This window comes from Ursus maritimus, unplaced genomic scaffold, assembly GCF_017311325.1.
Source record: "Ursus maritimus isolate PB19 unplaced genomic scaffold, ASM1731132v1 scaffold_6, whole genome shotgun sequence".
Lineage (NCBI taxonomy): Eukaryota > Metazoa > Chordata > Mammalia > Carnivora > Ursidae > Ursus > Ursus maritimus.
In genome coordinates, this window is record NW_024426774.1 from 50,505,180 (window position 1) to 50,512,665 (window position 7,486).

Here is a 7,486-nt window from a genome sequence, read left to right on the forward strand (position 1 = left end):
CGGTAGAGTCGGGATGGCGGAGCAGAAAGATGGACACAGCTGGGACCTTGATGACATTGTTGGGTGGCTGAATCAACGAGCCCTGAAGTGTGTTTGACCTCAGAACTTCCAAATATTTAAGATAATCAATTTCCTGATTGCTTATGCTGGGAATGCAGAGAGGGAGGGAGCCTGCCACTGGGATTACTATTCACGGAGAAAAGTGACTTCAAAGAATCATTAAATTCGGAATGTAACATACTATTTGGTTTGGGTTTTCTAAGAATCTATTGTCAAATTAATGATGTGGCATCAGTTCCTTTAAAATAATTTCTAAGTTTGTTTTGATACCAGTTGAAATGCACATGGACTTTTCTTGAAACTTGACATCATGACTTGGAAGTTCAACTGAAAGATAACAGAGATAAAATAGCAAAGAAATATTTGAAAATGCAATTCATTTAGTATTCACCTTGTCAGATATTAAAATAGGCTACAAAAGTAAAAGATTGAACACAACGTGGTTTGGTACAGAAACAGAGCAACGAATCAGCAGCGCAGGATAGAAAGTCCAGGAACAGCCCCAAGAAATACAAAACTTAGATATGTCATTGTGAATCATCTCAAGTAAATGGTATGAGGCACCTGGGTAAACCTTTGGGGGCAGAAGGAAGAACGATACCCTTACTTTTTTTTTTTTTTTATATTTTATTTATTTATTTATTTGACAGAGAGACAGCCAGCAAGAGAGGGAACACAAGCAGGGGGAGTGGGAGAGGAAGAAGCGGGCTCCTAGTGGAGGAGCCTGATGTGGGGCTCGATCCCAGAACGCTGGGATCACGCCCTGAGCCAAAGGCAGATGCTTAACGACTGCACCACCCAGGCGCCCCAATCCTTACTTTATACCATATGTCGACATAAATCACAGACAAAGATTTAGGTGTAGAAAATGAATTCATGAAAAAGAAAATAAATCTACTTTTATCTTGGTGAAAAGTAAAGCTTTATTAACATACCAAATGCACAGACCATACAAAGAAAAAGACCAATTAAATATGACTAACATATAAAATATTTAAATGCGCCTGAGTGGCTCAGTCAGTTAAGCGTCTGACTCTTGATTTCGGCTCAGATCCTAATCTCTGGGTCACAGAATCAAGCCCCACACCGGGTTCCAGATTCTCTCCCTTTCCCTCTCCTTCTGTTCCTCCCCCAACTCATGCCCTCGCTCTCTCTCTCACTCACTCTTTCTCAAATAAATAAATAAAATCTTAAACATATTTAAAAGTCTCAGGCGCCTGGGTGGCTCAGTCAGTTGAGCGTCCAACTCCGTTTCAGCTTCAGTCGTGATCTCGCACTCGTGGGATCGAGCCCCACGTCGGACTCTGTGCTCAGTGCGGAGTCTACTCCAGATTCTCTCTCCCTCTCCTTCTCTCTCTCAAATAAACAAAATCTTTAAAAAAGATAAAATATTTTAAAAATCGCTTCATAGGGGCGCCTGGGTGGCACAGCGGTTAAGCGTCTGCCTTCGGCTCAGGGCGTGATCCCGGCGTTCCGGGATCGAGTCCCACATCAGGCTCTTCCGCTATGAGCCTGCCTCTTCCTCTCCCACTCCCCCTGCTTGTGTTCCCTCTCTCTCTGGCTGTCTCTATCTCTGTGAAATAAATAAATAAAATCTTTAAAAAAAAAAAATCGCTTCATAGGAGAAAAAAAAGTAACTAAAATGAAAAGTTACATAACAAACTGGAGAAACCATTTTCAATATATAATATGGCAGTCCATGTATAAAATGTTTATACCAATCAATAAGAAAAAACTAGAAGGGGAGCAAAATATGTAAGACAAACTCCAACTTCATAATAGCGGAAGCGATGCACTTTAGAGCCGTGACCAGGCCGGACAGACAGCGGGTGTTGCTGCTCAGGCCTGACTCTCCATTCACGCAGTGAATACTCGGGACTAGTTAATAAAGAGCTGCTGCCCAGACCCCCGTGTTCCCCGGCCCCACTGGCTGCCCTGACACCCTGCTTCACACCCCCATGATTAAGCAACTAAAGGGTAGATGTGTGGCCTCCGGGACCCTGCTCCCTGCCGTGGCTGACATCTGCCCCCTTATATCCCACCTCTGCTTCTGACACATTGCATAATGAAATTTGTAAATATATAATAATAATAGCAGCAATAATACCGGATGTTGGTTAGAGTGTGGGGAAATGAGTACTCCCCTACTCTACCTGAGGAAATGTAATTTGGCGCAACCTTCTTGGAGGGCAATTTGGCACGAGAATAAAAGCCAAAAAAATAGGTATTTCCTTTGACTCGGCAATTCCACTTCTAAGAATTTTCCTGAGGAAATGGTGTAGGGCGTATGTGAAAATATAACTGCAAAGTGAAGACCGACCCAAGGGAAGATTAAGCTCCAAAACCTGAAGAAATATAGGTTATTATGACATGGAGACACAGATTTTCCACCATCAATTTGTCGATTTTAGGCAGAAGGCCACCCATGGTGTGAGAGCGGGGAGCACAGAGCCTCTTACATGAGCTGCTAATAGAACAAGTTGCCTGAAGAGCATAAGACATTGTTCTAAATGCATACTCAGCTATTCCTCTTCTAGAAAGTTATCCTGAGGAAATCATGATGAATGTGGGAGAACTTTCACTGATGAGGTTGATCGTCGAAGTGTTTCTAATAATAATAATTTTTTTAAAAAGTGTTTCTCATAGATGAAAGCTAGAAACTACATCGAAAGGGAATTGGTTGAATAAATTATAACATGGATATTATGGCATTCTATGAAGTCATTAAAATTATGAGAGGGGCGCCTGGGTGGTTCAGTCATTAAGCGGCTGCCTTCGGCTCAGGTCATGATCCCAGGGTCCTGGGATCAAGCCCCACATCGGGCTCCCTGCTCAGCGGGAAGCCTGCTTCTCCCTCTCCCACTCCCCCTGCTTGTGTTCCCTCTCTCGCTGTGTCTGTCTTTCTCTGTCAAATAAATAAATAAAATCTTTTTTTAGAAAGTTATGAGAGATAAGAATACTTAATGACACAAAATGTGGCAGTTGTTTTTCTACATGAGAAAAACAGCTTACAAAGTACTATGTACTGTACAATTTTACTTCCATAAAATAAATATTTACATGTGTACAGATTTTTTAAATGAGATCATCATGTAAAGGACTTAAAATAATAACTGGCATGTGGTAAGAATTCAATGAATTCAACAAATGGTAGCCATTATTTTTTAATCCTCACATTCACCCTATAAGGGAGATACAATTACTACACCCATTTTACAGATGCCAAAACAGAGGCACGAAGAGATTGAAGTCCTTGCTCAGGGTCACACGGCTTGCAAGTGGTGGAGAATTAACATATGTGATGTACTGAGAAGAATGATCGGAACATATTAAGTACCTCATTACTTTATAAATATTGTTGGAATCCTATTTAAAAAAACACTACAGATGTAACTGGGTATTACCTTTTTTTTTTTTTTTAAGATTTTATTTATTTGACAGCAAGACAGCCAGTGAGAGAGGGAACACAAGCAGGGGGAGTGGGAGAGGAAGAAGTAGGCTCCCAGCGGAGCAGGGAGCCCAATACGGGGCTCGATCCCAGGACTCTGTGATCATGCCCTGAGCTGAAGGCAGATGTTTAGCGACTGAGCCACCCAGGTGCCCCAAACTGGGTATTACCTTTATGTGGGAATTTATGAAAATATTTTTTAAGAAAAAGAGCATCCCTACACTTGACCATGGAGAAACCTACCTATAATTCCTTTGTTTATTCCTTTTTTTTAAAGATTCTATTTATTTATTTGAGAGACAGAGTGAGAATGAGCACGAGTAGGGGGAAGGGTAGAGGGATAAGCAGACTCCTCGCTGAGTGGGGAGCCCAACACAGGACTCAATCCCAGGACCCTGAGATCATGACCTGAGCCGAAGTCAGATGCTGACTGAGCCACCCAGGTGCTCCTATCGATTCTTTTTAAGATTGATTGATTGATTGATTGATTGATTGAAGAGGGAGAGATTGAGCGTAAGTGGGGGAGGGACAGAGGAAGAGGATGTCAAGCAGACTCCCCACTGAGCTCTGAGCTGGACTTGGGGCTCCACTGAGATCATGAACAGAGTGGAAACCAAGAGTCACCCAGGTGGCCCTCCTTTGTTTATTCCTAAGCCGTATATCCTCTCTCTAAACTCTTCCCAGTGCCAAGGTGACCTTTATTTTTCAGTCTTCATATCAGAACCTCATAAGAATCATCTTTGAGAGTCCAGAGTCAGGTACTGGCTGACTCCAACGGATGGGTCATCTCCTCCAGGACCTGTTGCCCGGCCTAGAGCCCAGGGGTGCTTTCTGAGGACAATTCACTTTTCCTACAGGATCCAAGCTAAATGAAAACCTACCCATTGGTGTTTCTTTATCCTCACTAATGCCTTCTCCGGAGCATTCTATGGGAATAGGATCCTAGAAGTTTCTCAGCCATCAAAAGTCTCTTTCATATTTAAAAAGCAAATATGGATGGTTTAGGGGCACCTGGGTGGCTCAGTCGATTGATTTTAGCTCAGGTTATGATCTCAGGGCCATGAGATCAAGCCCCGAGTGGAGCTCCATGCTCAACACAGAGTCTGCTTGTCCCCCTCCCTCTGCTCCCCACCCCCTCTCCACTTGCTCTCTCTCACTCTCTAAAATAAATAAATTAATTAAATTAAATTTAAAAAAAGGAAATATGGATGGTTTAAACAGAAAGTCAGTCAGGAACACTCAAATGAAATAAACCAAATTAGAATATTGAAGGGAGGAGTCTTGTTCAACACAAACGAGTGTTTAATCTTTATAATCTAGCTCTTGAAAGTTGAAGATGAGGGAGAGACACTTGGAAACCTTGGATTTCTCACATCAATTCTGACTTCCTTCAGGCCAGACTTTAAAGATCAAAACCCTGGAATCTTCCAAAGGGATGTGCGAGATGATGCGCTCGCGATACCGCGCTGCCATCTCTCTCCCTGCAGCTAGAGCCGGCTGTTGCCGGCACGTTGTTGCCCAGCGTCTCCCCTGTCCTCAGAAAGAGATTACACAGAATTAGGAATAGCAGTTATATGTGTATTTATACAAATCAGCAGATGATATATACATACCAATAACGTAGTCCGTGGACCTTAGGCCATCGCAGCTGGAGATCACAATAATGGGATGAACCACCCCTACCTAGACAACCACGTAATCCTCCTTAGCTTCCTTTCTGGTTGGAGGCAAGCCTGTCCTCTACAGGGCTTTCAGTGGTCACCTATCCCCCAGTGTCTCTCCCTGTCCCTGAGGGAGCATCACTCCTGTTCTTTTGAGTTCCTTGGTATCAGCCATCCTGACTGAAGAGGATTGTTGTCACTTTTTGATGATACCCAAGTGTGTGAGGGCCTGCACCCCAACTTGTTAGAGCGTTCATAGTGCCAAAATCCAGGGAAACACTCTCTTGTCCTCCAAGTCAGACTCTGGGTGACCTTGGACTCTCTTCTATGACAGCTCTAACTAGAACACTCAGGTTCATTTGATCTTCCCATTTTAGGGCTTTATTCCCAGGGGTCTGGCCTTTGGCTCTCCCCCTTAGATGAGATTCATCAGGCCTTCACGGTAGACTAGCTCTGCCGGTCTTAAAATTACACTTACCTTCAAATTCTCTGTGCATGTTGAACTTAGGTCCTAATTTAGGAAGACTTGCTATTCAACACATCCTAAACAGTGCCCATCACTTTTGGGCCAGATGTTGGTTTCCAGGACCTCCTGGACATGGCTTCCCATCCCATTTATCTGAACCCAAGCATCAGTCTCTCTTGAGACTAATTAGGTCTGCCAGATCAAGTTGATTTGTTTAGCATTTTTATCTTTAGGAATTCACTTTCCCTCTATACTGCTTCTTTTTTTCCAATATTGTTACACAGGTGACACAGAAAACTTCCTTGTCACTAGTATCTGATTTTTGGTGATATTGGTTTCACTGCAACAATGCTTAAGTTGTAGGAAAAGGGGTTGGGTTTATCGTGTTTAAAAGAATATTGATGAGGGGTGCCTGGGTGGCACAGTGGTTAAGCATCTGCCTTCGGCTCAGGGCATGATCCCAGCGTTATGGGATCGAGCCCCACATCAGGCTCTTCTGCTATGAGCGTGCTTCTTCCTCTCCCACTCCCCCTGCTTGTGTTCCCTCTCTCGCTGGCTGTCTCTATCTCTGTCGAATAAATAAATAAAATCTTTAAAAATAAAAAATAAATAAATAAAAGAATGTTGATGAAAGAAACATTCCTTACTGTTTTGATGATTACAGCTTTGTAACATAGCTTGAAGTCCAGAATTGTGATGCCACCAGCTTTGGTTTTCTTTTTCAACATTCCTCTGGCACAAAAACAGACACATAGATTAATAGAACAGAATAGAGAACCCAGAAATGGACCCTCAACTCTATGGTCAACTAATCTTTGACAAAGCAGGAAAGAATATCCAATGAAAAAAAGACAGGCATTCTCTTCAACAAATGGTTTTGGGAAAATTGGACAGCCACATGAGAAGAATAACTGGTCCATTTTCTTATACCATACACAAAGATAAACTCAAAATGGATGAAAGACCTCAATGTGAGACAGGAATCCATCAAAATCCTAGAGGAGAACACAGGCAGCAACCTCTTCGACCTCAGCCGCAGCAACTTCTTGCTAGACACGTCTCCAAAGGCAAGGGAAACAAAAGCAAAAATGAACTGCTGGGACTTCATCAAGATAAAAAGCTTTTGCACAACAAAGGAAACAATCAACAAAACTAAAAGGCAACCTATTGAATGGGAGAAGATATTTGCAAATGACATATCAAATAAAGGGCTAGTATCCAAGATCTATAAAGAACTTATCAAACTCAACACTCAACAAATAATCCAGTCAAGAAATGGGCAGAAGACATGAACAGACGTTTCTCCAAAGAAGGCATGGCCAACAGACACATGAAAAAATGTGCAACATCACTTGGCATCAGGGAAATATAAATCAAAACCACAGTGAGATACCACCTTACGCCAGTCAGAATGGCTAAAATTAACAAGTCAGGAAACAACAAATGTTGGCGAGGGTGTGGAGAAAGGGGATCCCTCCTACGCTGTTGGTGGGAATGCAAGCTGGTGCAGCCACTCTGCAAAACAGTATAGAGGTTCCTCAAGAAGTTAAAAATAGAGCTACCCTCTGACCCAGCAATTGCACTACTAGGTATTTACCCCAAAGATACAAATGTAGTGATCCGAAGGGGCACCTGCACCCCAATGTTTGTAGCAGCAGTGTCCACAATAGCCAAACTATGGAAAGAGCCCAGATGTCCATGGACAGATGAATGGATAAAGATGTGGTATATAGATACACAGTGGAATATTACTCAGCCATCAACAAGGATGAAATCTTATCCATTTACATCGTTGTGGCTGGAACTGGAGGGTATTATGCTGAGCGAAATAAGTCAATCAGAGAAAGGCAG

At 42.7% G+C, this 7,486-nt stretch overlaps 1 pseudogene; it reads right to left on the reverse strand.

Annotated features, from left to right (window-relative positions):
• LOC103671813 overlaps window positions 1-5,666 on the reverse strand; it is a 23,231-nt pseudogene extending 17,565 nt beyond the window's left edge.
• Window positions 5,667-7,486: the final 1,820 nt, after the last annotated feature.